This window comes from Apis mellifera, linkage group LG1 (genome assembly GCF_003254395.2).
Source record: "Apis mellifera strain DH4 linkage group LG1, Amel_HAv3.1, whole genome shotgun sequence".
Lineage (NCBI taxonomy): Eukaryota > Metazoa > Arthropoda > Insecta > Hymenoptera > Apidae > Apis > Apis mellifera.
Window position 1 is genome coordinate 12,961,288 of NC_037638.1, and position 15,865 is coordinate 12,977,152.

Below are 15,865 nucleotides of genomic sequence, written 5' to 3' on the forward strand. Positions count from 1 at the left end.
TGCATGATTTCTTCAACACTTTTATAGAAAATGTAAATTATGCCTTTTTTCTAGCACTAGTGATAAAAAAAAGAATTGTTTAATGAAATATGATAAAATGTTTCAATTGTTTTTTTGTTCCACTTACTATAAAAATAAAGATATTGCAAAGAAAACATTAACGTTAAATCATTTTCACAATTTATTGCTAAACTTTAAAATATTAAATATATATTGAATTAATAATACTCTTTTGGATATTTATTTATATTTATTTTATTTATTATATTTCTCTTAATAATATTCTTTTGAATATTTATTTATTACTATATATCTACTTATATATCTCTTAATAATACTCTTTTAGAGTTTTTTGTACTTATACATTTATTTATTTATTATTATATATATTATATATCTCTTAATAATACTGTTTTAGAGTCTTATTTACTTATACATCTATTTATTACTATATATATTATACTTCTCTTAATAATATTCTTTTAGATATTTACTTATATATTTATTTATTACTATATATATTATATATCTCTTAATAAAACTCTTTAAAATATTTATTTATATATTTATTTATTATTATATATATTATATATCTCTTAATAATACTCTGAGATATTACTATATTATATATATCTTAACAATACTCTTTGAGATATTTACTTATATATTTACTTATTACTATATATATTATATATATATATATATATATATATATATATCTTAATAATACTCTTTTGGATATTTACTTACTTATATTTATTTTATTTATATTTCTCTTAATAATATTCTTTTGGATATTTATTTATTACTATATATCTACTTATATATTTCTTAATAATACTCTTTTGGAGTCTTATTTACTTATATATTTATTTATTACTATATATATTATACTTCTCTTAATATTACTCTTTGAGATATGTATTTATATATTTATTTATTACTATATATATTATATATCTCTTAATAATACTCTTTTAGAGTTTTATTTACTTATATATTTATTTATTTCTATATATATTATACATCTCTTATAATACTCTTATAATACTCTCATAATCTCTTATAATACTCTTAACAATACTCTTATTATACTCTCATAATCTCTTATAATACTCTTAACAATACTCTTTTGAACATTTACTTACATATTTACATTGCAATATTGGACAGGAAGTATAATGTATACATATACACGGCAGAATATCGATGTCAAATAAATTGTTAATATCGCATTACGCAATCGAGCTTTCGCGATTACTCAAGAGGAGGAAACCGTAAAACGACACGCCTTCTTCCATCGCGCAAATGTAACGGGTCACGGTGAGCTTAACGCATAAGAAAAGAGAAGACCTTGAAATACCTTGTACATACGTGGATTTGCAATGTACAACATGGATTTGTCTTGGCCTGTCTCGCGCACCCGATCCCCTCGGAATTTCTTATATTTGGGTTGAGCTCGTCGTTAGCGTTGCACGCTTTTTGTCTCCCCATGGGGAAACGCGATTCTCTCTCTCTCTCTCTCTCTCTCTCTCTCTCTCTCTCGCATAACTGGATGTAATCAAGCTTTTTTGCACGCCGTTTTCCCCCGACGATTTGCTTTACGACCGGTTAGAGTGAATTAATAACAGCCATCTATCGGCCGTGATTAAATAAATCGACGAGAATTTAACTTTCACGGTTTTTCTTTTTTTTTTTTTAATATGTATATAATATTTTATTTTTGAATTATTATATTATTATTTACACATTGCTCTAATAGAAATGATATGAGATTTGATTAAATTTATTCGAATGAGCTATTTGCTTTTTTGATAATTATATCATGGTAATCTTGTATTATCTATTACGTTAATAGATGAATATTTCTTGATAATTTCTTTCGAGAGGATATTAGAAGTGAATAAATTTTAATTAATTTTAAATCTCTAAGTTTTATTTTTAATAAGAGGTTAATATTTGTTGCAAATTTTTTTAATTTATCAGAAATTTTTTTTAATGTTAAAATGTAATCATATAAGATATTATAGGTTGTTTAATATCAAACAACACTAATTTTTATTTTTTCTATCAGATATGAATATATCTGAAGTTAAAAAGTTATTATGAAAGTGAAAAATAAATACTATTTGATTCTAGACAACTCTCCTCTATAATAATATATATAAATAAATTTTTACGTTTAATAAATCTGATAAATCTAGCAAATATGAGTCACTAAAAAATTAATTAATAGAGATAGCACAAGATAATAGCACGTAATAAAGAATATTGATATTACATCTTTCCTAATTAACAGATAGGAATTATAATAATTTCTGAAATTAAACTATAAATGAATTTATTTCTATCTAAGTTGCAAACTTTTGAAATAATATTTTAAATTATTTGAAACAATTATTTCACATAATTATAGATGAAAATAACATATTATTCGAAATAATGTTTCTCTGGTATGAAAAAGGAGAGGTTCGAGTGAAACGACGATAAATTTAATATTAGATCCTAGAATAAGTATAGAAATTCCTCTCGTTTCGAACGTGACATTTAAATGCAGATGTTATTATAACACACACGACTCGTGGTTACACAGCTACCTATTAAAATTCATACTGCTAGCCTTTTCCATAATGGTGTTACTCTAATTTCTTCGTGTGCTCTTCCATTGCAGTATTCTCTCTCTCTCCTTTGAAAATATATACATGTATCCTATAGATATTCTCGTTTGCTTTTTCTACGCGTATTACCATTTTCTTTTCCAAACACATTTGTCACGCTCGACGCCTTTTACTCTAAATTACTTAGAAGACTTTACCGTTTATACACGAACCTTAAGTTTTGAATATCTCACTGAAATAAGAGAGTGGATAGGTAAGTGTCGACCTAACGAAAGTGATGCAAAAACGTGGCTTGCACAATTTTTAAACTACTATTAGATACGCGCATGAAAAAAATATTTTGATTTCTCTTCGATTAAGATATCTTCGTGACTTCGGTTATGAGATACTTTTTAAAAAATTCAATTCAACTCTCGATATCTAAAACACCGATTTAACGTATATTTTAATATTATAGAAAACATTAATGATATTAAAAAATTTAAATTGAATATAATAATTTCAATTCGATCTAATTAATTAGTTTAATATTTATTCTACCTGTTTTCTCGTCGAGTTATCTAAAATTGTTCAAATAAGGATTAAATTATCGTCAATTGAGAATTAATAATAAAAATTATAATCATTCGTGTATTTCAATTATTACTCGTGGATTAAAAAAAAAAAAGAAATTTCGAAAGGATTTCCGTGAAAATAACCGTTTTCCAGTCGGTTCTAGTTCTATCGAAAATATCAAAGGCCAATATTTATTTAAATATACCGGCGTGAAACTCGTTCGAAGGATAGGAAGTTTAATGAACGCGGAGAGAGATAGCGCGCAAAAGTATGCCGATAAATTAAGGCCAATTATTTGACTTCGCAGTGAACCAAATCGATTCTTTTTGTTCGCTGCTTTATTCAACGAGGTCTTTTTTAAAAAACACGCTTTTTAAAATATCTAATAAATTGCCGTAACTAAAAGCCGTAAGAATGCTCTCGCTTATCCTTTATTATTATTGGACTATTTTTACTCGAATATCATTTACATTTTATACGATCATAACAACGTATTCGTTAAATTATAATTGATTACTTGTGCATAAAAATTAATACGAATATTTACTCGTAACAATAATAGATACATAATTATTTTAAGATCCACTAAAAATTATTTGTAAGAGTAAATTTATGCATTGCAATTTTCTAGTAAAATGATTGAAACAATTTACATGACTATTACTAAAAATATTTATAAAAATAAATTATAAATTAATCTTTGCATTTGGCTCTTCACTTTTACCAGATCGAAATATCTTTGAATTTTGAAAATATTACAATGAAAAAATAAAACACGAGCTATAATTATAAATTTTAACGTCATATTTAATTTAAATTACTCCAAATTTCGAAATATCTTTTTTTTTACGGATATTCGAAAATAATAATAAGTAAAGGGTTAAGCGGCGATGGACAAAGAGCCTTAAAAGAGCCAGAGCCTGTAAGAATGCTCTCACTTATCCTTTATTATTATTGGACTATTTTTACTCGAATATCATTTACATTTTATACGATCATAACAACGTATTCGTTAAATTATAATTAATTACTTGTGCATAAAAATTAATACGAATATTTACTCGTAACAATAATACATAATTATTTTAAGATCCACTAAAAATTATTTGTAAGAGTAAATTTATGCATCGCAATTTTCTAGTAAAATGATTGAAACAATTTACATGACTATTACTAAAAATATTTATAAAAATAAATTATAAATTAATCTTTCCATTTCGCTCCTCACTTTTTTTATCAGATCGAAATATCTTTGAATTTTGAAAATATTACGATGAAAAAATAAAACACGAGTTATAATTATAAATTTTAACGTCATGCTTAATTTAAATTACTCTAAATTTCGATGGATATTCGAAAATAATAATAGTAAAGGGTTAAGCGGCGATGGACAAAGAGGCTTAAAAGAGCCAGAGCCTGTTTTCCTTCGACGACATCTCTTAAAGGAATATTAAGGTACAGTTACGTTTTCCACTCATTTCTACGCGGCACAGGTACACGCCGCGTAATGGCGCATAAGCCATCGGGTCATCCATTCATTTTTCATGAAGAGCACGTATTTTAACTCGAGACTGGCGTCGAAGATTTTTAAACGAGTCCATAGATCGGCTCGCCCGTATGTACCGTAATACGCCGAATCGAACCTCATTCGATGGAGGAACCGTTTTCGTTCGAAACGAATTTCTTCCTCTTTTCTCCATACCTCTAACCTAGGAGAATTTTACACGTACACGAGTCGTTAACAAACTCGCGTATCTCTATCTGGTATCGCGGATAATTTCGTCCATCCGATATTTCATCGACTTATTTACATTGCACGGCCTCAGCCGGTTAATGTCGGTCTCTATTTTACCGATTTGCATTCAAGATTACGGGGAAACAGCGATTGATCGAAGTAAATAATACGAGAGCACCTTGAACGATTCGTATCATTAGCTAGTTGAACGAACGAAGGATAGGAAAAAAGATCCGTTTGAAAGATTTTATTGTATGAGTATGTATAATTTATTTCTTCGAAGTTTGAAATTGATAAATAGCTATTAATCCTTAAATTTTGTTTTATAATGGGAAATATGCGAGAATGTGAAAACTTGAAGGATTTTTTTTTTGGAAATTAATTCATAATAATCAGATTCCTCTCGTTATTTGAGAAATGTTGGAATTTTTTAGAATATCGAAATTCTTGAAAATTTAATATTCTAGTATTTAAATTTATATATTTTACGTATTAATTATTTTTATCTTTAATTAAATTCGTCAGAATTTCAAATTATATAACAATTTGTCATATAACAATTAAGTCATTGATTTAAAAAAAATCGTCCTATTATGATTTATGAGATTATAAAATAAGATTAATTTAAATAAAAAATATAATCTATAAATAAGATTATCGAGATATCAAAATATGAGTAACGAGTCGTAAAAATTGAAGATTTCAAAATGAAATATATTCATAAAATTTGCAACGATAATAAAAATAAAAATCTATTTAAATAAATATTTCAAGTGATATTATAAAATTATATATAATAATACTTATTATAATAGCAATTACTTTATTCATATGATTCACATAATAAGGTAATAAGAAAAAGCTTTTATACTTATATATTTAATTTAGTGATTTTTCGAATAAATATTCGATTCCACATGCATAAATGAAATATATTTATTTGAAGTGAAATTTCTCGTAAATATTTAAATACATATGTATAATATATTTTTTTTTCATCTAAATCATATTCATAGATTTACTAAAAATTTTTATAATCTTCAATAAATTTAAATGTCGCAGAATTTGTAATTCATTCAACGATACGAATATCAAGTTTTCTTTACTATTTTCATATTTCAATAATTTATTTGAATTGGGTGACAATAATTATATTTACTTAAAATTTCTCAACCATTCATTACTTAATTATTATTAAAAAATTATAATATTTCACTTATATTTTTACAAGCATTTACTTATTTTCACGTATATAATTCAATAAATTAATTAATCAAGTACATAACACAAAAATGACAGCCAATAACGTGCAATAAATGAGTTGTAATATTTCTTAAAAAATACCATTCTTCCATTCCTTCATCTCTATTATTTTCATCAAAACTCTAAAAATATTGCCATATTGGACGCCATAATGTTCATCCTAATACGAATTCTTCGAAAAAGATATTTCGACCAAAATGAAAATAAATTTCTTCGAAATATACATAGCTCAACGATCGAATTTATTTTTCTCTCAGTTTACCAACATATCGCGAAACTTAATTCGTATTCGACGGATAAACGGCACGTCCCTGTGGTGAAACACTTGAAAATGAAGAGAAACGTGAATTGTCATTCGCAGGATCATCCGCGTCGAAGGCCGTACTCGATTCGCTTTTTATCCATCACCTGTGACGCAAAAGGAGCACAGAATATTTGGCATACAATGGGCAAAGGAGCATAGGCTCAGACAGTTGCTCGACATTCACTCACGAACACGAGAAAAGTGTCGGGGAACGAGATCCCCGCCACGAGTATTCGTGCCACTGGGTTACTACACTTTCGAGTTCAACTAAATCGGCCACGCGGCTCCACGCGGTTCTCCGGAATTATCGTAAAACGAAACGAGAGAACGTCGATTTTATTTTGCAACGTTTCGCTCGTCTTCCACACCCGATGATCATCCAATCTTTCTGTGAATCTCTCCGTCTTTTTGCAGTGCAGACTTTTTTGAGACGCGTGTAATTAATGATTTCCTTCACTTCCTCCCGCGTGTAATAATACACGAATGATCTAGATTAGAAACGAGCAATCGAACATCACTCGTGCTGTTTCATTCGAGGTGAAGACCTAGAAGATTGTTACACAGGTTTGGAATTTTCGATTCCACTTTCGTGGAAATATTATTGCGTATTATTACGATATTTTTATTTTCGAGATTCGATCCAAGTTAATTGAATTTGAATGCCGTATGGTCGAACATCGGAATTTAAGGGAAAAATTGAAATCTTGGAGTGAAAGAAAATTCGATCAAAGCTGTAAATAAACGAATAATAATATTGAAAGGATTAGCTTTAAATATGCACGTGGAACGAAAAAGAAAAAATATTATTTGAAAATATGATATGGTTCGTTAAAAGGATTGATTTTCGACATTGTAAATTTCAATTTATGGAAATAAAAATTTATTTTGTAGAATCAAATTTACAATTAATAATTATCTAAACAAGTAATTCAGAAGTAAATTTTATGTTAATCTTTGAAATTTCTTTCATAATTATAATCATAGAATTCTTAAATTACGATTCAAATTATCAAAGTTTATCTCTTTTTTTTTTATTAAAATTGAGATTTTCCACTGAACTGGAATGAAATTTTCATTAAATAAATAAACTTTGGCTGAATTTGTATTATTTGAATAAATATTCAGAATTATATACGAGTGAAATACTACACGTATTTATTTTAAATCTGAATTTCGACAATTAATGGGAGAAACTAGTTTGCTTTTATTATACGGATTATTGTCCTTCAATGGGTTCATACGAGCACAACTTGTCTTTCTGAATCGAGATACTTTCGCTGGAGAGTCGTAGAGATGAGAAGAAACTTTCATCCGAAAATTTCCATTCCAAAACGTTGGGAACACGAATATCTTACAAGAGAGAATAATAAAACATGTTTCCCTTGAGCAAAGACTAGCTATTTCGTGTTTTAGTATTGATTTATAAGAGGTTACATGCATGAGGAATGCGGCTATAACTTGTGTGTAATTACACGTTCCCTCGATTGCGAGATTGTGCATTTATACACCTCTATCAATACCCAATCGATCAAGTGCACAACTCTCTGTGATTACACACTTTTCGAATCATTTCGATTGGACAATGATTTAATTGCATGAATTATAAATCCTTCCACAGGATTTTTCGTGGAACAAAATATTTATTTACGAACGATACGAATTTAATTCAATAAAATGATAAATATATAATCATTGTTTTAGAAGAAGATCCTCTAAAAATACCAAATAAATTTAAACCAATTTTTCCTTTTGAAATTCAATTATATATCTTTATAAAAATTATAAAAATTATAAAATTATTGCAAACGAATATTCTCTCAGCTTTGACTCTCTCTTAATATTTTCCACGGGTTATAAATTAAGGATCTAAATATCAGAAAAGTATAAAATATTTTAAGTAGAATTTTATTAAAATTTTAGAAATTGAATATTACACGTACGAGAAGAACATAATTGCCACGACGCTCGTTTCAAAGAGTAATAAAATAAATCACAAATTTAAACAACTTTATTTTCGCGCCATTTATACGAATCATTATGCTGCTATTAATTAAAACTTTTAATTACCTCTCACGAATATGATGTATGATGTAAAATTATTAACTTGATGTGACACGATACGAGTTCTAGCAACAAGTGTCGCAATTCGGGCCTCCTTCAAGGACGCCTCAAGTCAAGTCCAGTGAACCTTCTTAGCTTCGAAGAATATAGTGCCGAGATCCGCGTAACGAATATGTAATGCGCATACGCACAATAGCATAGTTGCGATGAAAGTGGCTTGTAATCCGGGCTCAGCGAGGGGATTCATACTTGAGCGTCTCGTTAGCCGATTAAGGGAGTGTCCGTGCGCCGATTCAGCGAAAAGGACGATCGAAGAGTTAGCGGCGGCGCGTTGCATTGTCATCAAACGATCGAGATCGTTTTTCCTTTTTATCTGTTTCTTTCGTTCGAAAGGATAACGCTAACTGGAATCAATTGCCACCGAATTGTCTCGAACGAATCCAATTTAACCGTGGCGGGAGAGAGAGCTTAAAGGATACGAGATTAGATTCCTGTATTCTCTCACTTCTTTACGAGTGCAACTCGATAGGATTATAAACAGGATTCTTTTTTTTTTTAATGTTGATTGATTGAAATGATGGGAATTTTTGGAAAGATCGTGATTGAAATTCTGCGTTGTTTCTATATTTTTATATTGGCGTTAGACAAAATTAATAATTTGTTGATTAGATTCTATTATGATTTTTTTTTCATCGAATAATTAATTTTTTACAAGTTTAAAATATGTCGCCATTTTGAGCCACTTTTTTCTTTATATATTTATATTATACTTTATATACTTTTTTCTTTATATATAAACGGTAATTAATTTTAATTTTCAAGTTATTGGTAAAAAAAATCTTTTGATTTAAGCGAAGATGGATTTAAATCTTAAAATGGAATCTTTTTTAAAATTTCTTTTATGATATACGATAAGAAAATTAAAATTTCGATTCATTGTAATTTTTGGTTGCTTATGAATTTGAAATGACATTCAGATTTAAACTAGATTTTTTAATAAATAATTTTTTTTATAAAATTTTATAACTGCAAAGATTAAGAGGAATAAAGATCTTAGTTTTAAAATTGACAATCAAATTCTTGGAAATAAAAATTTGCTTGTGGATCATAACAAGATGCAAGTGAAGAAAATAAAGTGTGTTTACGACTTCGTGATTCCGTGAACTCGCTCCAGCTTTGGCATCTAACTCGTTCTCAAAGACATTGATCTCGCTCGAATCTCCTTTCCCTCGTTGAGAACTTGATCCTTTCTACACGCGGTATCGTATTGTACCAGGTTGCATATCTTCCACTGAACATCGATTACGATTCCATTGAAATATGCACGCGGATGGGGCGTCGTTACACGCCCATTGTCATTCATTAGAAACAATCATCGATCGTAACTTCGATTCTCGATCGATGAAAAATGACAGAAAATTCGAGAAGCTTAAAAGCTGTTTTCTATTACATTAACTTATATGAAAGAATATTTTCGATCTTAATTATAACTATTTTAATCAAAACGTGAATAAAATATAATATAGATATTCTTTAGTAGTAAAATGCACGTATTAATTATTTCGAGATTAAAAACAGGATATATGTTTCAAAACGATTTTTATATTTATAAAACTGTCACAATTTTTCCTGTAACATAGAATTTTAATTGTTAGTAAACATCGAAATTTAATAAACTTATTATTCTTTTCAATTATTCATTTAAAGTAAATAAGATATATAATAAGAGGAATATGATTTTCCATTCTCATTCGTTGTTAAAAATGTTCGAAAAAGAGAAGAAGGGTATGCGCTTATTGGAAATCGATAAGGTTATTTCTCTCCGTGAAGACAAATCAGATTCTTTCCATATCGATTCGCATCAACCGCTACTCCGATCCGTAATCATTCGTCCTTGAAATACCAAGAGACATTCCTCTCTGTCTCGGAATCATGTCACTCCCATGATCGAGAGATCCCAAGGTCAAGACGAGTTTAAACCTCCGCCTTGCTCTGCAATTTTTACTTTTTTTTATTCCCAAGGAAATGCATCGAGAATAATAAATTAATCGTCCAGGGTCAACGAGTTGTATACTCACGAGTATATATATATATATATTCCTTGCTGGAAAATCGTCTAACGGTGATGTCCCAAGGCTCTAATTATATCCTCGGTTCGCTTCATAATCATAAACCGTACCTTTTCCATTGATTCCACAATTTGACGCTCGTAGAGAATTCGAGCTCGTCGATGGTGGGAAAAGTGATCCGTGCTCGTCGACTGTCGTTCGCGGCCGAGTAATTTATCGCCGACCGAGAGGATGCTCGTTGATCCTTAATAATATCCTTTCAGCGTGGATTCATGGGTGATGAATGCGCTGTGACCAGGTCGTGTCCGTTTTGTACCTGTTACACGCGATTTTGTCGTTTTGCTATTTCTCTCTCTTTTAGTTCATAAACGTAGTAATATTCTTGCTTTAAAAAAATGTGCGAAAAAAGATGGAAAATACGAGGAAGTTGTGAATATGAGAGAATTTAACATTGCAGTATTGGAAATATAATTTAAATTTCTAATTATATAAGATATTTGAAAGTGTATGAATTTAAAAAAAAAATCATTTGAATAATTTTATTTTTTTAAACAATTACATAAATTTTTAGCATCAAAATTTCTTTTATAATCGTGTTTATCTAATTTCTAATAAAAATTCTTAAATGGTAGTGATCTTATTTAAAATTGCTTTTTCTAATGATACAATATTAATATTGGGTTGGCAACTAAGTAATTGCGGATTTTTTTTAGAAAATCAAAGACAATTTTTTCATGGAACTAAATAACTTTATTCTGTAATGTGTTGTCCATTTTGATCAATGACCTTTTGCCATCTTTCAGGCAGCATCATAATCCCACGTTCATAAAACTTCTGGTTTTTATTAGCAAAAAACTGAATCAGGTACGATTTGATATCATCATCATTATTGAAATTTTTACCATTCCAGGAGTTTTGTAAAGATCGAAACAAAAAGTAATCAGATGGTGCAAGGTCAGGACTATATGGTGGATGTGGCAAAACATCCCAACCAAGCTCCAATAATTTTTGCCGAGTGACCAAAGATGTGTGTGGCCTTGCATCGTCATGATGGAATACAACACCTTTTCGATTTGTCAATTCGGGCCGCTTTTCTTCAACTGCATTGTTTAATTTCGTTAGTTGTTCAATGTAGACAACAGAATTGATCGTTCGGTTGGGTGGTAAGAGTTCAAAATAGACAATTCCTTTGTAATCCCACCAAACTGATAACAAAACCTTCTTTCGACGAATATCAGCTTTTGATGTTGTTCGAGCTGGTTCACGTGGCCTGCTCCACGATCTTTTCCGCTTGATATTGTTGTAAACAACCCATTTTTCATCGCCAGTTATCAGTCGTTTTAAAAATGGATCATTTTCATTACGTTTCTTTAGCAAATCGCAGCTGTTAATGCGTTGCGTTAAATGCTTTTCTTTCAGTTCGTGAGGAACCCATGTATCGAGTTTTTGAACATAGCCAAGTTGTTTTAAGTGGTTTTCAATGCATGTATGCGATACATGAAGCTTCTCTGCAATCTCACGAGTTGTACTGTGACGATGCGAATCGATTATTGCTTTGATTAGGTCGTCATCAACTTCAACTGAAATCCGCAATTATTTAGTTGCCAACCCAATACATTAAACATTTCTCAATTTTCTTGTTTCTTTCTTTCGATTTTAAATATTATCGAGAGAAAATTGTGTCTCGTAAAATTCGACCAACCCCTCGTTTACATCCATTACTTCCCATTTCGCTTCCTACATTACCATATTTTCCATAATTTAACCATTGTCGAACGATCAAAGGTGAGCAAGACCAGAATTCCGTCCAAAAGACCATCGATTGTTGTATTCCATTCGCAAACGTCATTTCTCACGGTTTCGTTATCGGGCAAACATAACGATCTGTTTGCACGGCCGGTAATGAAGGTCGATATGCATGCGCGGCGGCGCCGATGCCACGAGTATCGTCGTCGTATTCACGTGCCGACGCCGATTAATTAAATATTCGCGCGCACGTGCGTGAACGCATATATGCACGGCGACGGGCACGTGCCACCGTGTCGAAAGGCGCGTTTCGAAAATCCCTATGGGCGCTCTTCCGCTCGACGCACTCGTATAAATAGAAACGCCTCCTCTCCCCGTGTTGGAGTCTGCGAATTGTTGGCCAAGTCTATTTTCGAGGTTGTGGATGTTTTGTGGGGTTTTTTTTTTGAAATATTTGTCGCGTGAAGGATAGACGGGAAACGGAGAAACTTTGATCCTGCTGTTTTCCAGTGGAAACTAACGTGGATGGAGGTTTAATTTTTTCCAAAGCGTTAACTTGATGCGTCATCGAATCGAATTAAAATATCTCTTCGCGGAAGAGATTTTTTTTCGTTTTTAACTTTGAGGATTATATTTTTTGTAGAGCATACTCTTGTATAATTTAATCGTTTGTGAAATTTTTCTTATAGGATTAATAGATTATTATTAATATATAAAATTCCAATATATAAAATCCAATGATATGTTATTGTGTAACAATATTAATTTTGTAATATGATTTGTGATTCATACAAAATATAAAACAACGTAAAATATGATTTTAAATATTTGTGATATTATTCTATAATATTGTTTAAAAATTTACCATATAAAGATATTCAATTGTATTATATAAAAGTGTTTATAAGCAAATTTCACATAAGCGTTATTAAAATTTCTTTCGCGTAAATCAAGTTATATCATATCTACGAAACGTACGAGATAAACCAGTTATTCCATTCATATTCCTCCAATTTTACAATGCAATAATTTTAACTTTCGTTCCGCTGTGAAAAATCGTAATATTATTTAAAGAAATTCTTCTTTCTTATTTTCCTCTTTTTAAAAAAAGAGCGAGACGAACGCGTGCGATATTTCGCAAAGAACTGCTAACAATCTTAGAAAAAAACCGCAACCTGAACAACTTCGTACATACATACATTTCCCCGTCCACGAGAGACGTCTTGTTGCTTCTAACAAAAAGTCGACGAGGATTTGACGCATCATGTTCGATCGGGGACGAGCGAATAATATCGAAACCAGTCTCTCACGTGTGGCGAGCCGCGCGCAAAAACCCGTGAAAACCACGAGGTGGTATAGTACGATCGTGGTACGGTTCGATAACGATGGCTCAGTACCAGCAGCCAAGTGAAATTTTACACCGGATGCAATCCGAGAAACGGCACAATAGAAAATGCTGTCCGCCCGCCTTTTATCAACCTTTCCTTGCGCAAAGGAGAGTCTCTCTATTAACGAGCCATGCGGGACACTTTCCTGCGCGCCGCGTTTTTCATTCTCTCCTCTCCTGTCGAGCCAAACCCAGCCAACGATCGATCCGCGTTGCCATATGGCACTCGGGGCTCGCATTCGGTTCGTGTATATATTGCGCGTGCATCGAAAGGGATGCACCAGACGAGACGGGAATATTTCGCGTTTGCAATTCAGATTTAGAGGAGATTATTTATGGTTTTGATTATAATCGAAATTTAACGCTTTTTACGCGTAATGAAATTGATTTGATTGTTGCTATGTATTTGATATTATTTTTAATACAGTTTCTTTGAATTGTTTTTTTTTATAATAAATTAAAAATGAATATATTACGAAACGGAGCGACATTGAGATTTAATTTAATATTAAAAAATTGGTTGTACATCGTTCTTTTTTTTTTTTGTTAATTTAATTTAAGTTTTTTTAAGTTTTATTTAAAATAATATTTTAATATTTTTTTATAAGAGTAATCTTTTATTTCCAATAGCGTTTAGAAGTCTGTTTGTGGGCATTGTAAATCTTTCGAATAAAATGGACATCTGATTTAAAATTTGTGAATTTTGTTCGAAAATTTTTACGTTGACAGATTGTTGCACAATGAGCGGATCGAGTGTTTGCTTTATGAAGAACAAACACAGATGTACGATGATGAGATATGGTGTGCTAGAATACATATTCTCGTTCTTTTTTTTTTTTTTATTTCTGCGAACGAGGAATTTGAACATTGTTTGACATTCTTTCGATATTATTGACCAATATTATTCGCGCGTGAATAATATGAATTCGATTATACATCAATGAAACGGTATTTCTCGAGCAAAACGCGCGTACTACTTCTGAAAACTATGTCTATATAACGATGACAGGCATTCCGTGATCGTACGATGACGTGATCTTTGTAAAAAGTAACCGCTAGCGCGCAATAAATAATCAACGTGAGACTGCATATTGATTCGATTGAAATTCATGTTCTATTTTCATTTGTATCCGTCTCTCATTCATGCTATGAGAATTGTAGCAACGAGATCGTAAATTAAACTATTAATTTTATGCTTAGAGGAAGAAAGTTTTATTTTTTCTTGTTTAAAAGAAGATTATCTGAGATTCTATTATTAGCATTGACACAGATATTTTCATAATTGCTTATATCTTTATTAACTCTGTTTTTTTTGAATATTAAAATCCATCAAATTTCAAGTCAATTTATATTAATTTTTTTATTAAAATAATACAATACAGAGAAGAATATTATTAAAAATGTGCATTTTAATTCAAGGCTAAATATTTTTAAGGAAATACATAAAAATCTTGATTTAAAATATATAAAATCAATAATTTAATATAAAATCAATATAGAAGAGAGATAGCATGAAAGGGACATTTTTGTTTCAAACAAGATATAAAAAAAAATTAAAAGAATAATTATTTAAGTTATAAATATACATTTAGTTTTTGATTTTTTTTATAAATTTTTTAAAAAATCTATTTCTTTTGATAAATTGATTGTATTAAAAAAGACATTTATGAAAGAAACAATTTAATAAAAAAGAATAATATTGAAAATAAATCATTTCTTCAGATATCAAAATCACAATATCCTCGATTTATTTCATTTATTACCAAAGAAATAGTCTTATTTCTTTTTAATAAATTAAATTGAATTTTCTTTCTGTATTATTTCGTTTACCCTACCTTCTACAAGTGCAAAATTCAAATAAAATTTTAGAAAGAATAATTATGAAAATATGATATATTCTTATTTATAACCTTTTAAGAATATTAAATGAAAAATACAATTCATTATTCTTGAAGCATTACCCTAGATCAATTTTCTATCTTAAAAAAATTTAAAATATTCAATACTTATATCCTTTTCAAAAGTATCAAATATCTCTTTAATATATAATTACAAAATTCAAAGTTTGGTTAAATCCGTATGGATAACAATCTAGAAAACAAATAAAATATTAAATTCAGCGTCGAA

The 15,865-nt window shown here is 29.7% G+C and overlaps 1 protein-coding gene across 5 annotated transcripts in view; it reads left to right on the forward strand.

Moving 5' to 3' along the window:
* LOC410718 (puratrophin-1) overlaps positions 1-15,865 on the forward strand; it is a 401,681-nt gene that overhangs the window by 335,871 nt on the left and 49,945 nt on the right. The window lies entirely within an intron of this gene.